Genomic DNA, 18,517 nt, shown 5'->3' with positions numbered 1-18,517 from the left:
TCTTCAAGGCAGATGGTCTTGAGTTCAAACCCAGCCAAGTCCCAACCTGGGCAGCAACAGTAACTTGCCATGAAACAATTAGATATGACTCAACAACAACAAATTGTTTTAATGAAAAAAGTACATTGAATGTACAAATCTGTAGTTTTCTGTCACTGTTCTCTGTGTAAAGCTGATGTTCCACACTTCGGGGGGGGGGGGGGAAGAAATTGTGTTCTTCTTGCCTGTACAGCAAAGTCCAATTTGGCATGAGTAAATGAGAATCAGGGGGAATGTAATGTTGGTACTACTGCTATTTCGTGATAGTGCCAGGAACAAAGGCATCATCACTGCAGATGCAACAGATGTTGTTTCTATTAGTGTATGTCATGAATAGAAAATTTCGATAAACATATTTTCAGTTTCACAGTCTGTTGACAGCTGCATGTACTACTCCTCTAACATCCTACATATGATTATGCAGCGCTTACAACACTAATAGAAATAATCCCTATGACCCAAACTAAATGCAAATCAGTAAATTTACTTGAAAAAGATTCATCACTGCTGGCCTCTGCTAATGTGAGGAAATGTTTTCAATCCACATAGAGAATACAGAAGTCAAAACGTGATATGCTTCTTACAGGTTGGAGGAGAGAGTACAATTTATCGAAAGCTGTTGTGAAAATGCATATTGGTCTCACGTATCCAGTTCAAAACCAAATGGTATAAATAACGAAAGAACATGCATACATTTGGTATGTTTGGAAATCTAGGCACTTCACAAATAAAAGTGTCATCTGAAGTTAATTCACTTTTTATTTATGTTAATAAATAAAACACAGAACAGGTTTTCCAGCCCTTCAAGCCACACCACCCTCTGATTTAACCCTAACCTAATCACAGATGGTGGAGTGCAGATACATCTCTACCATAGGACATGTAAGGTGCTACTTCCATCCATTAGCTTGCAGGTCACCTTTGGCTAAGGTGTAGCATTTACTTAGCCCCCCACCCCTCCCACCAACCCCCGATCAGGGTCAAGTGATACTGTGAGAGCAGGTGGTAGATGGTTGTATGAGCAGCTGGTATATATCACAAGTCCTGGTTATGCAACCACTGACACCAGGCAGACAATCTCTGAAGCGTATTGATCAGGGCTGGGGTCACCCGTCTTGTGAAGACACTGCCTAAAAGAAGGCAATGGTAAACCACTTCTATGCCAAAATTTGCTAACAATAATCATGGTCATGGAAAGATCATAACTGCTCAAGTAATACAACACATAACAAACAAACTTGTCAGGGAACAATTTACAAAGACCAATTAACCTACTAATCAAAACCTCTTTGGACTACGGGAAGAATCCAGAGAACCCAGAGGAAACTCAAGTGTACACAGGAAGGAATGTATGAACTTACATACAGAAGATGCTAGAGTTGAACTCTGAACTCCAACCCCCTGAACTGTAATAGTGTCACGACAACTGCTGTGCTACCATGGCGCCCTTTTGTACTACAGGTAAACGCAGCAGTTAATTTCCTCTCATCAACCAAAGGAGGGTCTGTTTTATGAGAAATTGATAGGGCTGAGAACTAGCGTCACAGAGACAGCACAGAAAGAGGCCCTTCAGCCCATCCAGTCCATTAGTCCATGCCTACTCCCATCAACTTACACTGGGACCATAACCCTCCATACCCCTCTATTCACGTACCTATTCAAGCATCGTTTAAGTGTTGGAATCGAGTTCACATGGACCACGTGTTGGCAACTCATTCACACTCTCACAACCCTCTGAGTGAAGAAGTTTCCCCTCATGTTCCCCTTAAACTTTGCCTTTCACCCTTCACCAATGACCTTCGATTGTAGTCCCACCCAACCTCAGTAGAAAAAGCTTGCTTATATTTGTCCAATCTATTCCCCTCATAAATTTGTATACCTTTATCAAATCTCCTCTCAGTCTTTTACATTCTAAGGAATAAAGTCCAAAACTATTCAATTCTTCCTTTATAACTCTGGTCCTCCAGACCTGGCAACATCCATGTAAATTTCCTCAGAACTCTTTCAATATTATTTTACTTCTCTCCTGTAGGTAGGTGAACAAAACTGCACACAATGTTCCCAATTAAGCCTCACCAACGTCTTATACAACTTTAACATAACATCCCAACTCCAGTATTCAATACTTAGATTTATGAAGGCCAATGTGCCAAAAGTTTCCTTTACAACTCTATCTACCTGTAACGCCACCTTCAATGAATTATGGGCCTATATTCCCAGATCCCTTAGTTCTACCACGTTCCTCAGTGCCCTACCGTTTGCTGTGTAAGACCTACCCTGGTTTCTCCTACCACCTAGCACTTGTTTGCATTCAATTCCTCTCAATAACTCTCGGAGACTGGAAGTGAATGATAGGCTTTTATTAACAGCGAAAAGTGAGCACGACATGTCGAAGACTGGGGGAGGGGGGGAAGCAGTGCCCCAATCGCCTTTATACAGGGGTCTGTGGGAGGAGCCACCAGAGCAGTCAGCAGAGGGGCGTGTCCAGACAGGTATACATAGTTTACCTCAATTCCATCTGCCATTTTGCAGCCCATTTTTCCAGCTGACACAGATCCTCCCACAAGCCATGACAGCGTTACTCACTGTCCACTATACCTCCAATCTTAGTGTCATCTGCAAATTTGCCTATCCGGTTAACCATATTATCAGCCAGATCGTTGATATAGATGGCAAACAACAATGGACCCAGCACCCATCCCTGCAGAACACCACTAGTCACAAGCCTCTAGTCAGCAAGGCAACCATCGACTACCACTCTCTGGCTTCTCCCACAAAGCCAATGTTTGATCCAATTTACTTCCTCATCTTGAATGCCAAGCCACTGAACCTTTTTGACCAATCTCCTATGCAGGACCTTGTGAAATGCTTTGCTAAAGTCCATGTAGACAAAATCCATTGCCTTATCTTCATCAACTTTCCTGGTGATGCATCATCAATAACTCACTCTGAGACGTAAAGGCGAGATATCGGCTTTTATTGACTGGAAGAAGGAACAAGCAGTGGTTGACCACCATACTACATCCTGGAGACTGAGAGGCCAGGCTCAGGCCTCAATCGCTTTTATACCGGGGTCTGTGGGAGGAGCCACAGGAGCAGTCAGCAGGGGGAGTGTCCAGAAAGGTATATGCAGTTCACCACACCTGGTAACTCTACTAAATTGAACAGACATGACAACCACGCATGAAGCCATGCTGACTATCCTTAATTAGTTCCTGTCTATCCAAATACTTATATGTCTGGTCCCTTAGAACAGTGGTCCCCAACCACCGGGCCACGGACCAGTACCTGTCTGTGTGGTGGTTAGGGAGCACTGCCTTAGAATACCTTGCAATAAATTTCCTTCAACTGATGTCAGACTCACTGCCCTATAATTTCCTTGTTTATGTTTAGAACCTTTCTAGTACATGCAATTTTTCAAATCAGCTGCTAGGACCTTTATATACGCTTTAACAGGTATGCAGCATTTCATCTTAAGAATTTATCCAAAAAAGGGCACCAATGCAATGTTCTCACAGAATTGCATTGAAGTCTCAGCCAAGATCATGTTCTCAAATCCTAGTGGTTGGGAGTGCATTTCTGACCTTCAGACATTATAGAAAAAGATTGCTATTCCTAGCAATGAACATTACTCAACATTTAAAACATCAACTATTAATGTTTTAGACTGATTGTTGTTGCAGTTTTAAAATCAAATGTAATGAAAAAATCTTGCCAAATGATACGTTGAAATTAAACACTATTATTTTGAATTGAATTGACTTTATTACTTACATCCTTCATATACATTAGGAATAAAAATATTTATTTTACATCTGTCTAAATGTGCAAAGTGCAATTTATAGTTATTTATAATAAATAATATGACCACAATATAATATAGAAATACAGTTGTGTCAGCATGAATTAATCAGTCCGATGGCCTGGTGAAAGAAGCTGTCCCGGAGCCCATTGGTCCTGGCTTTTACGCTGCGGTATCATTTCCTGGATGGTAGCAGCTGGAACAGTTTGTGGTTGGGGTGACTCAGGTCCCCAATGATCCTTTGGGCCCTTTTTGTAAATGTCTTTGTAAATGTCCTGAATAGTGGGAAGTTCACATCTACAGATGTGCTGGGCTACCTGCACCACTCTCTACAGAGCCCTGCAATTGAGGGAAGTACAGTTCCCATACCAGGCAGTATGGGAACTTCTGAAAATATAATAGGAACAATTTTCCTGGACTCAGCACCTAGAACAATGATCTGTATAGTCCTCAGACCTGTACTTATCTGACAAAGAGACATGGGTCAAATTTCACTTGACTCTTGAATCCTGGAGGCATCTGCTCGGGAAAACTGAAAAACTCAGCTTCTCCTGTGCATCTCCTGTTTCTCTTGACAGAGGTACAAGAGTATTTTGTGTGTTGGTTATTACTGTTACAATACATGCAATAAAAATTCTGGAATAAAAATTCAATCTCATTCAAGCATGCACACTGCATACTTGATATCAACTACATTTCTTTGCTCTTACAAAGTTCAATTTCATGGCAATCTATAGAGTTAAGCTTCAGAAGTACAACACAAAGACATTACCACATCCATACATTTGGCACACATGGCCAAGGTCAAAATTCTATCCCTGTTAAATCCTGTACACCAGAATAATTTCTAAAGGCAGATAACCTCCAGATTAAGAAACTCATTTCAGTCCTAAGCAGTTGTCCCTTATTGTGAGGCTTTGTCTTCCAGCTCTAAACTCGGCACCAAAGTCTCTCAGCATCTACTCTCTAAAAATCCTCATTGCCTTATTTAATCGCATCTCATCCTTCTGACTGCAGGTTAAGTTTTCTCAATTGCTTGTCACTGAACAAACCCCTCATCCATGAGATCAGTCCAAGCTCAAACGGGGAGTGAAGCGTCACTGCCAGTTATATGCTGTTTGGTTTCATCTTATATGAAGTAATAGCATGCAAATCTTGCCAAGGCTGCTGTGCATCATCGTTTATTCCTAATTTCACTAAATGGCTTTTCCCTCTGATGATGGTCTTCTGTGGGTTATACCTATATTTCTTGTAGGGCTCTGGATCACGACACTTCTTGAGCGACACAGATTGCCCTGAGAGAGCATATCTCCTGGTTTATCAGAGCTTCCAGCTTGGGAGGGTAGACTTATCCATTGATAGTACCATGTCCTTCTACTCCGCCATGGATTGTCCCAAGCCCAGATGGGCGTGGAGCCAGCAACCCCATCCTGTAAAAAAAACCCAGAGCTCGAGAAACGCTATCATGAGGCCCAAAAGACCGCACCCCTGTGAGAGGAAGGACTCCAAAAAGATGGGCCACACCTGGAAAAACTTTACAGACTGGCCCACGACAGAGGTTTCTAGCGAGCTGCTGTCTGCAGCCTAAGGCCCTGTAGGGGTGATGGGCTTAAGGAGGAGGATGATTACTACTTCCTCTGGAACAGCAAGCAGAAGTAGTCTCAAAAAAAATCCTGAATAATTTCAACAAATCCTCCTCACTTTTCTTCTGCAACCTTTTTGCAATAAAGACAAGCATACTATACCTACTATACCTACTTGTTTACTTTTCTGTAACTGTAACATTTTATTCTGTATTCAGTTATTACTTTTACCTTGTACTAGTTCAAAGAATCAATATGAAAAAATTATCTGTATGGATGGCATGCAAAACAAATATTTTCAATGCCCCTCTGTACATGTGACAATCCAAACTAAACTTACTTCATTTCTGAAGCAAAGCACCATTGAAGAAAGTGGCAGACACAGCCACCACCGGCAAAGCCTTCCCCACCACTGAGCACATTCACACGAAGCTCTGCCACAAGAGAGCAGCACCCATCAAAGACCCCCACCATCCAGGCCATGTTCTTTTACTTCCTATTACCATTGGGAAGGAGGTACGTGAGCCTTAGACCCCACTCCAGCAGGATGAGGAAGATTATTGTGCTGCAATCATCAGGCTTGTGAACTGGTGTGGATTGCTTCATTCACTACAACTTTAAACTGATTGAACAACCCAATAGCCTCACTTTCAACATGCTTCACAAGTCTTATTCTCAGTATTACTTTTATCTTATTTGCACAATTTGTCCTCTTTGGCACATAAGTTGCTTGTCAATCTTTATGCATAGATTTTTTGTAAATTTTATTGTACTTCATTATTTTTCTACAAATATGCACAAGAAAATGAATCTCAAGGTAGTAAATGGTGTGTGTGTGTGTGTGTGTATATATATATATATATATATATATATTTATTTAAAAAATATACAATTTGAGGATATTTCAAACTGCCTCTATGAATAAGTGTTGATTTGTTTTGGTCATTGAGAAAATACTACGCTCACCAGTGTTTTACTCAACTTATTAAAGTACAAAACCTCATATTACACCATAAGATAGAGGAGCAGATATGGGCCATTTGGACAATCGAGTCTGCTCAACCATTCTATCAGGGCTGATCCAATTCTCTTCTCAGTCTCAATCTCCTGCCTTCTCCCCATATCCCTTCATGCCCTGGCAAATCAAAAAACCTATCAACTTTCACCTTAAAAATACATAAAGACTTGTCCTCCACAGTTGTCTGTGGCAAAGAACTCCACAGATTCACCACTCTCTAGCTAAAGAAACTCTTCCTCATCTCCGTTCTAAATGGATGGCCCTCTAATTTGAGGCTGCGCCCTCTGATCCTTGACTCTCCCACCACAGGAAATATCTCCATATCTATTCTATTAAGGCCTTTCACCATTCAATATATTTCAATCAGGTCACCCCCCCTTTCTTCTGAATTCCAGAGAATACAGGCACAGAGCCATCAAATGCTTTTCATATGACAAGCCATTCAATTTTGGAATCATTTTTGTGTACCTCCTTTAAACCCTCTCTAGTTTCAGCACATCCTTTCGAGGATAACAGGCAAAAAACTGCTCACAATACTCCAACTGAAGCTTCATCGTTGCTTTACAAAGTCTCAGCATTACATCCTTGCTCTTATATTCTCATCCTCTTGAGACGAATGCTAACATAGCATTTGCCTTCCTCACCACAGACCTAAGCAGCAAATTAACCTTTAAGGAATCCTGCACAAGCAATCCCAAGTCCTTTTGCACCTCAGGTTTTTTTTTGTATTTTCCTCTCCATTTAGAAAATTGTTAACCCTTTTATTTCTTCTAGCAAAGTGCATAACCATACGTTTTCCAAGACTGGTTTCCATCTGCCATTCTCTTTGCCCATTCTCCTAATCTGTCTAATTCTCTCTGTAGCTTCACTACTTCCTCAAAACTACCTGACCTTCCACCTATCTTCATATTGTCTGCAAACTTTGCAAGGAAGTTATCAATTCTATCATCCAAATCATTGACATATAACGCAAAAAGAATTGGCCCCAACCAGACCCCATGGACACCACCATTCACCGGCAGCCAACAAGGCTCCCTTTATTCCCACTTCTTGCCTCCTGCAAATCAGCTACTGCTTTATCCATGCTGGAATCTTCCCTGTAATACCATAGCTTGATAAACAGCCTCATCTGTGGCACCTTTTTAAAGGTCTTCTGAAAATCCAAGTGCACAACATCAACTGATTCTACTTTGTCTATTCTGCTTGTTATTTCTTCCAGGAATTCCAAAAGATTTGTCAGGCAAGCTTTTCCCTTGAGGAAACCATGCTGTCTATGGCCTATTTTATTACATGCTTCAATTACCCTGAGACCTCTTCTTTAATAATCAACTCTAACATCTTCCATCCACAGAGGCCAGACTAACTGGCCTACAGTTTCCCTTCTTCTGCCTCTCCCTCTTCTTCATGAGTGGAATGACATTTGCAATTTTCCAGTCTTCTGGAACCATTCCAGAATTTAGTGATTCTTGAAAGATTATTACCCATGCCTCCACAATCTCTTCAGCCACCTCTTTCAGAATTCTGGGGCTTACGCCATCTGGTCCAAATGACACATCTACCTTCAGATCCTTCAGTTTCCCAAGAACCTTCTCTCCAGTAACAGTAACTTCACACACTGACACCTAGAACTTCCACCATACTGCTAGAGTGTTCCACAATAAATTCCATCTGCTGTCTTCTCGCCCAGCTGCTGTATCTATGTCCTTCTGAAGGATGTGTCCTCCTGACAGATCACTTTCCCAACCATCTTTTGTATCACAGCAAGTTTTGTTGTCATATCTGGAAAACATTTATTTCCCAAGTGTTTTTTTTTACCTATCCAGGCCTGTATTACCCCTAACCATGAGACCCTGTTATGAACAGCATCCTACTCATTCATTCCAATATCCACACATCACCTGTACTAAATAGCCTCTGGCAACAAAGTCCAGCTCCTAGCCTTAACGTGTAGCTTAGCTTCTAAACCCGGAGGAACCATTTTTACTTACAGGAAAAGGGGCAAAGGGAGGGGGTGATACTGGTGCCTTGAAACAGTCACTACAAGCAGCTCGGGCTTGTCAGTCATGACTGGCACTCAGATCCCAAACGCCTGCTGCCTTGCAGCTATACACACTCTTTAGGAGCAAACCGTGAGGGAAAATTCCAGAACTGGAGTCCCCAAGGCAGTCCTACATTGAGTTCAACACTGACTGGCAACTCCTGTGGTGCTGCTGGTGCCAAACTGCACAGGTCTCTGCCGTCCCTTTAGGTTCATCCAAAGCATGGAGAAGGGGAGTTCGCTACATGGGCAACAGCTTGCTCTCCATATCGTACTGCCCAGGGCTGCATATCTAGACAGCTGGGACGCAAAACCAATGGTCGATCCTTAGCAATGGAGGTCTAAGACTTCTCCAAAGGCTGATTGCGGATGAATCAGAATCAGATTTATTACCAGCAGCATGTGTCATGAAATTTGGTAACTTAGTGGCAGCAGTTCAATGCAATACATGACAATGCAGAAATAATAAATAAATTGCACTAACTACAATTGCATTTTTATATATATATATATATATATAGAGTGAATAGATTAAAATAGTGTAAAACAGAAATAATACGTAATATATATAAAACAGAAATAATATATATTAAGAAGTAAGCTAGTGTTCACAGATTAACCGTCCTTGCTAGTGCTGGGTCCAGGAGAATCAGGGTGAGGGGAAGAAGGATAGGTAGGAGCTGATAGGAATTAATGTACATGGGTACCTTGAATGTTGGAGCTGAGCTGTTGGGCATAAAAGGCCTGGGTTGGATGTCACACAACTATGAGGACAGGAGAATGCAGTACAAGCTGTGGAACACAACGCGACACTCGGTCATAAACAGAAACATGAAACTATCACTTCCCAGTCAGCCAACAGCTGAAACTGGTTTTCTGTTTCTTCGTCATCACTGCAACCCTACAATTCCCCCACAGCATTACAGGAGTGTTTTCACCTGTGCAACAGAGCAGTTCAAAGTCGTCACTCATGTTCTCACACGCACTTGGAGATGTCACTTTATGACAGTTTTGACAGCAATTCTCGTGTTTGGAAGAACATATGGGAGATACCAAACTGTGCATGAATAAACAAACAAAAGAAAATCTGCAGACGCTGGAAATCCAAGCAACACACACAAAATGCTAGAGGAACTCAGCAGGCCAGGCAGCATCTATGGAAAAGAGTACAGTCGACGTTTCAGACAATAGACAATAGACAATAGGTGCAGAAGTAGACCATTCGGCCCCTCGAGTCTGCACCGCCATTCTGAGATCATGGCTGATCATTCACTATCAATACCTAGTCCCTGCCTTGTCCCCATATCCCTTGATTCCCCTATCCATCAGATATCTATCCAGCTCCTTCTTGAAAGCATCCAGAGAATTGGCCTCCACCGTCTTCCGAGGCAGTGCATTCCACACCTCCACAACTCTCTGGGAGAAGAAGCTCTTCCTCAACTCAGAAAGGTCCTGATGAAGGGTCTCAGCCCAAAACATTAACTGTACTTTTTTCCATTGATGCTGCCTGGCCTGCTGAGTTCCTCCAGCATTTTGTGTGTGTTGTGTATGAATCAAATTGTTAAGAAAATAACAATCTGATGCTCCAACCACACCAACTTAATCTGTGGCACGTTGGCTTAATACATGTAAAGGGGATTTCTTCTTTTTCTTTGTGACTGTGTATGTAATCAAAATGGCTTCTTTGTTTTATTAAAAGCAGGAATGCTTCTTTGTTGTGAGAGAGATCTGGAAGCTTGTTTGGGTTAAAATTTACTGATAATGAGAATTGTATTCCTTTGTAAACCAATTGGGATTAATGTTGTTCTTTCTTCTGAGTCTGTAAGCTATTGTTGGTGGGCTTTTGGGGAGATCGGCGCGAGGGGGTGAGAGAGAGAGGACGCAATGCTGTAAGCTGGGCGAGGAACGGACCCCAAGCGGGGTCCAAGGCCAGGAGGTACCCTGAGGAGAGGGGATGAAGCTAGATGTGCTTGGTTGACCACTCGGAGGGTCCTGAGCTGTTTGGAGAGTCGAGGAGTTCAGAGGGGATCGATGGTGGCCAGAAGACTTCAGTAATTGAGCTCCAACGGTGGTTTGGACTTTGATAAGTTTGGCACCTTTTCTTTATTTTTTTCTTCATATATACTGTATCGTTATTAATCACTTGGTTATAGTGACCTTTACAAATTGTACTCATTTAATCGCATATGGTGTACTGTCTGTTTTTGGGCGAGGCGGGGACATCACACAGCATCCACACCAGCTGATTACCCAGTTTGGCGGGGCCAAAGGCTGCTCCTCCTAGACGAGAACGAGCTGAGCGAGCCTGAGGCGACCCAGGGGGTTACATACACAATTATGGAGGCTTCTTCTAAACAAGCCCAGCCTTGTCCTGTGTGAAAATGACGTGGCGGCGAGGAAATCCACCCCTCCTCCAAACGACCAGGTGCTGTGTCTCACCACGGCCGACATGAGCAGAACCCTGTGCAGGGTCAACCCACGGAAAGCTGCTGGACCAGACGACATTCCTGGTAGAGTGCATTGAGGATATGCAGACCAGCTAGCGGATGTTCTCACTGATATGGTCAACATCTCCCTGAGCAGCTCCACCGTTCCAACATGCTTCAAGGCCGCCACCATCGTCCCCGTGCCGAAGAAGTCTTCAGTGTCCTGCCTAAATGACTACCGTCCCATTGCACCCACATCCATCATCATGGAGTGTTTCGAGGGGCTCATCATGAAGCACATCGAGACCCTGCTGCCCCCCTCACTGGACCCCTTGCAGTTCACGTACCATTCCAAGAGTTCAACAGATGACGCCATTGCCATCACCCTCCACCTGGCCCTAACCCACCTGGACAAAAAAGACACATACGTTCAGATGCTGTTCATAGACTTTAGTTCAGCATTCAACACAATCATCCCTCAGAAACTGACTGGAAAGCTGAGCCTACTGGGCCTGAACATCTCCCTCTGCAACTGCAACTAGACTTCCTGACTGGGAGACCTGTCAGTCTGGATCGGAAGCAACATCTCCAACACCATCACACTGAGCACGGGGGGCCCCCAGGGCTGTGTGCTCAGGCCACCGCTGTTCACTCTGCTGACCCACAACTGTGCTGCAACACACAGCTCGAACCACATCATCAAGTTCGCCAATGACACAACCGTGGTGGGACTCATCAGCAAGAACGATTAGACAGCATACAGAGAGGAGGTGCAGCGGCTAACGGACGGGTGCACAGCCAACAACTGGTCTCTGAATGTGAACAAAACAAAAGAAATGGTTGTTGACTTCAGGAGGGCACGGAGTGACCACTCTCCGCTGAACATCGACAGCTCCTTGGTAGAGATCGTAAAGAGCACCAAATTTCTTGGTGTTCACCTGGCGGAGAATCTCACCTGGTCCCTTAACACCAGCTCCATAGCAAAGAAAGCCCAACAGTGTCTCTACTTTCTGTGAAGGCTGAGGAAAGTCCATCTGCCACCACCCCTCCCATCCTCATCACGTTCTACAGGGGTTGTATTGAGAGTATCCTGAACAGCTGTATCACTGCCTGGTTTGGAAATTGCACCATCTCGGATCGCAAGACCCTGCAGCGGATAGTGAGGTCAGCTGAGAAGATCATCGGGGTCTCTCTTCCTATCATTACAGACATTTACACTACATGCTGCATTCACAAAGCAAACTGCATTATGGGGGACCCCACGCACCCCTCATACAAACTCTTCTCCCTCCTGCTGTCTGGGAAAAGGCACCAAAGCATTTGGGCTCTCACAACCAGACTATGTAACAGTTTCTTCCCCCAAGCTATCAGTCTCCTCAATACCCAGAGTCTGGACTGACACCAACCTACTGCCCTCTGCTGTGCCTATTGTCTTGTTTATTATTTATTGTAATGCCTGCACTGTTTTGTGCACTTTATGGAGTCTGAGTAGACCTGTAGTCTAGTGTAGTTTTTGTGTTGTTTTTACATAGTTCAGTGTAGTTTTTGTACTGTTTCATGTAGCACCATGGTCCTGAAAAACATTGTCTCGTTTTTACTGCATACTGTACCAGCAGTTATGGTTGAAATGACAATAAATGACTTAACTTGAATAGTAACTAACACTCTGTAGAAAGTTATCAACCTAGATGGCAAGGGAACTAAGCAAGGAAGCAGAAAAGAAATTACAAAGAACCAGGTGTGGATATTTTCTTAATGAAAAGGTCAGAAGGCCAAAGAGAGATAAATTAACAAAGATTTGAATCAGAATCAGGTTTATTGTCATTGGCTTAAACTATGTGAAATTCGTTGTTTTGCAAAAGCAATACACTAAAAAGCCATAAAACTTAATATAGATTACAAAATAAATAAATAGTGCAAAACAAAAATCTTGATATTCCAGACACGATGCCACCTGCATACAATGCTCCTTTGGTTGACATCTTCTGTATTTCTCATGAACCCATCTTATTCACTTCTTTTATGTCTTTTACATTTGTTTCCCATCTTGAATGTGTTTCTGGACCCGTTGGAGTCTGTGGTTTGCTGTTTGGAGATCGTTTGGGTGCATCAGCACTCTGCGGTCTCCGAGGGGATTCCGGGAGGCAGAGACAACATCAACCAACCTCGGCGCGAGAAGGCTGCAGGAAGGCGCCCGAGCTGATGTTTGACCCCATTTTGCTGATTAAAGCACTGGTAGCGATAGAAACATTAAGGTAAGTGCAGTGGTTTGGAGATCGTTTGGGTGTTCCGTCACTCGGCAGTCTCCAGAGGATTCCACGAGGCAGAGGCAGAGGCAGCATGCACAAACCTCGTAGCAGACAGGCTGTAGGATGGACACAAGCCAATGGTTAGCTCCATTCCGCTAATTAAAGCGCCCATTGTTCGCCGATTGAAGTGACGAGGGAGATTTAAGCATTGAAGTGTGCGCCAGCTGCTTGCCTTTTGATCAAGTGCTCTGTACCGGAGAGTGCAGAACCTGCTGCTGTGGAAAGTGTTGTCCAGGTTTTTGCTGCGTTTTGGATTTGGACTTTGGAGAAGAAACTCTTTTTTTTCCCCCGTCTTATTGTTTTTATATCCTGTGTTTTCTTTTCCCAATCTTCTATTTTTGTTTTGTGCAGGTCGATGTGCCTGATCCGTTTTGTTCAGTTTTTTCTGTGGGGAAAATCAGTTTGGTAATCAATGTGCCTGATACGTTACATTCAGTTTTTCGTGTGGGAGGAGGGATTGGGCGTTGATATGCCTGATCTGTTGTGTCCATTTTTTTTGTGTGGGAGGAGGGATTCAGAGAACCTGGGCAACATTCACCCGGCCCAGCGGTAGACCCTTCCCTCTCCATAGCAGAGCCATCAAAAAGACAGACAGCTGGCACTCATCCTCCACTCTCACCTCGATGCTCCCATCTCCCTCATCACTTTAATCACTGAATAATGGAAGCTTTAATTGGGAAAATGGAATCAATCAATGACTTGTGCTGCATCCCTCAGCCTTCACAAACGCTGTCTCCTTCTCCTGGAATCCTCTCGGAGACTGCAGAGTGCTGAAGCGCCCAAAAGAACTCCAAGCCTCTGGATTTTGCCTCGATGCTTCGATCTCCCTTGTCAGTTTAACCGGCTAAGTCAGCTCACAGCCCGCCTGTCATGAGGGGCCCGCATGCTGAATCCCCTCAGACACTGCAGAGTGCCAGCACACCCAAGCAATCTCCCAAAAGCAAATCACAGGCTCCAACAATTCCAGAATTACATCCAAAATGAAAAACAAACATCAAATACAAAAAAGAAGTGAAATATCCAGGAGATGTTGACCAAAGTCATGTTGTATTTAGGCACCATTTTGACGGGAGTTATGCCCATGATGGGGCTGGCTGAGTTTCTGACCCTCTCCAGCCTCATGATCCCATGCATTGGCGTCCCCATACCAGACTGTGATGCAGCCAATCAAAGTGCTCCCCAGAAATTTGTAACGTTTTGCGTGACACTGGTGATAAGATACATTCAACAGACCAGAGCCATAAACCGCATGATAACCATCTTATTAACAGAAGCACGATTGAAGACTTGACTTGCTAATTAAAAATTTTCACAAGACATCATGGAACACAAAAAGAATCAAGAGGGATCAATCAAATACATCTCGTTAGCAAAAGAAAACAAGAAATAAGAGGTCAGAGTAAGCTACTTGCATAAAATGAATTGGAGAAAGAGGGAACTATCCAAAGACGTTAGGGTAAACAAACAACAAAAATGCACAAATCAGACGGGAAAAAGACACAGGAACTGTAACACCATCATGATGAGTTTGATAATCCAATAACATATTCTTCAGACTTGTGTAAAGTAAATTTGAAAGCTTACAGTAAATTTATTATAAAAGTGCATATATATATCACCATTTGCTAAATTGAGATTCATTTAGGATCATTTGAGAAAGCTCTGTAGAATATTGAGAAATATCCCGGATGTTATCCGTACATACTTTCTAACGGTCTGAAATGAACAGAAGGTCGGTAGCTCAGTTTGGCTGCTTGGTTGTAGGGTTGCATGCCCAGCCATGAGGTTAGGCCACAAACACTTTGTCACCAGCTGAGGTGACATCATCAGTGGGCAATCAAGTGTTGCTTCTGCCAAGTGGTTGTATTTATGTTGGTCCGACTCATTGTTTTGACTGGTTAGCTGACGTGCTGGCTGCTAGTCTCCCGCTGGGTCCTGGCCGACGGAATAGCTGAGTGATCTCCGCTGGCCCATATCCCTGATTATCGGTCATCGTGAACGTTGGTTCCTCAGGTGTCTGTTTGTTTGTTTTTTTTGTTTTTGTGTTTTTTTAAAAAACACAGAGGGTTGTGAGTGCCTGGAACGACTTGCCAGGGATGATGGTGGATGGTGGAGGCTAAAACATTAGGGGTATTTAAGAGCCTCTTGGACAGGCACATGGATGAAAGAAAAATGGAGGGTTATGGGGTAGTGTGGGTTTAGTACTTGTCAGAAACACACTGAGTCTCAGCAATTTGCAGAACAGTAAACTTTATTTTTCGAGTCTGCAGAGTCGGACCCAACCAGCTCCTGCTAAATTGAGTGCCGAATTACACTTTGCACAGTTTTTTATACCCTACTTGTTTACGACTTTGTGAGTTGCACCCATGTGAGGTGCAGACATTCTTCCTTAATCTCATTACAAAATTACAAATGTGATTACCCTTTGGCCCACTTATCAGCCTCAGCGCATTTTGACCGTTATTGTTCAACCGTTAAGCATGTCTTCCCGTTACCCGTATCGCTTCTTTAATCAGCAAGCTATTGTTTCATCCTCATTTTGCAAATTGGTTTATACGTTGCCCTGCAAGTTGCTTTGCACGCTCTTTCTGTGTCAGCACATTCTAAATGGACTCCTTAAGTACCGTCTTTAATTTAATCATTTCTCTCAGTACTTTTTTTTAAAAGGATTATATGGGTCGGCACAACATGGAGGGCTGAAGGGCCCTATAGTGTTCTATAGCATAACTTATACCTAATAAATACCTTATTCCTTGTCAGTATTTCTAAGGTAAAGCAATTCCTTAAAGAAATAAAAATAGTTTGTAAATACACAAGATGCTCTAAGATAGAATATTAATGGACCATAAATCTGTATAAATTTTTGATATACCAGGATTAAAAATTTCTAGAGTATAGTTTTCAATAACTTACTGTTCAAAAAAATGCAAAACAGTTGTACTTAAGGTGACACCAATGGTAAAGGGCAGAGTGGAGAGGGGGATACAAAGATGAATATCCTGTGCTTGGAAAGAGAAAGGATCCTGGAGAGGATTCAGAGTTAGCAGTTTCTCTGGGAAAGTGACACGAGGGAGGATGGACACAGAAGCAGCAATTGCTAGGGGGTGGTGACATTGGGTAGATCGCTGGAAGGACCAAAATGGAGCTGCCTGGCAAAGGTTCCAGTGCAGCACTGCAATGGTCAGATTTTGTTTTGCCAAACATGGCCCTCAAAGAACATTCCCCAAACAACTTGCTCACAATTTCGCTCTGCTGGGAGCACATCTGGAATATTGCACATGGATCTGTACTCCATTAACTTGGCAAATGAAGTGCAATAAAAGTTCACTGGGTTCGATTCCTGTGATGAAGAAATAGTCCTAACGAGGAGAGGCACAAGAAAATGCACTCAGTAGTTTACAAGAGCAAGAGCTGATTTCACAGAAGCAGGCAAAATTCTTATGAAGGTTGATAAGGTTGATACAACACATAAGATTGTATCAGTGTTGGTTTATAAAACAATCCCATTATGATAGCTGATTTTCCTTGTAACCTATTGTTCCCACATTCCACCTACTCCTCCCAGATTCTCTGATCTGGAAATTAATGGTAATTTAGAATGGCCAATTAATCTACCAAACAACACATTTTAGGATATGGATAATCTTAATGGCACAGAAGAAAGCCCATGCGGTCGCATCAACTTTGTCCGGGCAGCAGCAGAGGTCAGGATCGAACCAAGGTCAACAGTGATGTGAGGCAGCTGATCTGCCACTGTGCTACAAGGATGGTGCTGCTCCTTGTTGAGGTGACTGGAACTGGGGTTCAGTGTCACACTGAGATCTGAGATGTGAATGGAGTTCCTTCACGAAGGGGACGCAGCAAAACTCATAACCTAGACCCAAATTCTTCAGAAGTACTGAAAGATTGTCAGCTGGCTCAGCTGTTTGCCTGGGATATGAGCCAGGGGTCCGGAGAGCCAACAAAGTGTTCTGCCGCCACCAGTGGTGCTGAGTGCACAGTGCCGTAAACCAGGTGTATAGCTGGAGACAGGGTTAGAGTCTGGAATACCTGGAGCATGAGTAGATGAGTGTCCAAAGTCAGGATCTGCGGTGTGTTTCTCCCTTTATTAAACTCATCGTTTGTAATGGGCCAGGTTGATCACACCCAAAAGACCCAAACCAATCCGAGTGTCCAGGAGGCGTTGTAATAGGTGCACAAGCATAACAAAGCAACTTGTCTCGTGATAGAGATCCTTCAGTTCAATGTGATCCCCCCCCCCCCCCTTCATCTTCCCAAGAACCAAAGGAAAGGTTCCTGTAGGGGTTCAATCCACAAGCGTAGCGACAGACAGTCCAAGAGAGACAAACCGTTTGTTCTGTCACTAACTCAGCCTAGTTTCTATCGTCCAAACAATTCATGTTCATCGACATATATCCTGACGCCACTGGTCCCTTGAGGCCGAGAAAGACCCTAAGACATAGGAGCAGAATCAGGCTATTTGGCCTATCGAGTCTGCTCCGCCACTTAATCATGACCAATCATTTTCTCCCCTTCTTAGCCCCATTCCTCGGCCTTCTCCCCATAATATTTGATTGCATTGCCAATCAAGAACCTATTAATCTCCACCTTAAATACACCCAATGACTTGGCTTCCACAGCTGCCTGTGGTAACAAATTCCACAAATTCACCACCTTCTGGCTAAAGAAATTTCTCCATATTAATGTTTTGAAAGGGTGCCCCTTTATCCTGAGGCTGTGCCCTCTTGTCCTACACTCTCCCACCAGGGGAAACATCATTTCCACATCTACTCAGTCTAGCCCTTTCAACATTCAAAAGGTTTCAATGTGATCTTTTTCTAAATTCCAGTGAGTACAGACCCAGAGCTATCAAACGTTCCTCATATGGTTACCCTTTCATTCAATGCATCTAAAATGTTTTTCCCACGGCTGCATTGTGTCTTGTATAATGACTGCAAACTGTTACTGGCTAACAGAAACAAATAACAGGTATAAGTAAGCCTTTTCCCCCCACCCCCCAGATGGCACCATGTAACAAGTGGTGCACCACAGAGGTTAATGCTGAGATGACACTTTTCATGATTTATAGAACTAACTTGGGTTGCTGATTTCGCTGATGACACATAGATAGGTCGGAGAGAAAACAGTGAAGACAACATGAGGAGGTCTTCAGTGAGGTTGAGTGAGAGTGAAAGATCTCAGAAAATGTGAAATTCCCCTTCTCAGCTAGAAACAATAGAGAAGGTGAAAGATTCCAGAGAGTCACTGTGTAGAGTCTTTTGGGTCTCCTAATTTTTGATTG

General features: G+C 43.3%; 1 protein-coding gene across 2 annotated transcripts in view; it reads right to left on the bottom strand.

Moving 5' to 3' along the window:
* Nucleotides 1-18,517, bottom strand: part of lama2 (laminin, alpha 2) — a 364,685-nt gene that overhangs the window by 285,521 nt on the left and 60,647 nt on the right. The window lies entirely within an intron of this gene.

Source organism: Hypanus sabinus, chromosome 10 (assembly GCF_030144855.1).
Source record: "Hypanus sabinus isolate sHypSab1 chromosome 10, sHypSab1.hap1, whole genome shotgun sequence".
In the NCBI taxonomy this organism is placed as follows: domain Eukaryota; kingdom Metazoa; phylum Chordata; class Chondrichthyes; order Myliobatiformes; family Dasyatidae; genus Hypanus; species Hypanus sabinus.
The sequence above is the reverse complement of the archived record's forward strand: the minus strand, read 5'-3'. Positions and strand labels throughout refer to the sequence as shown.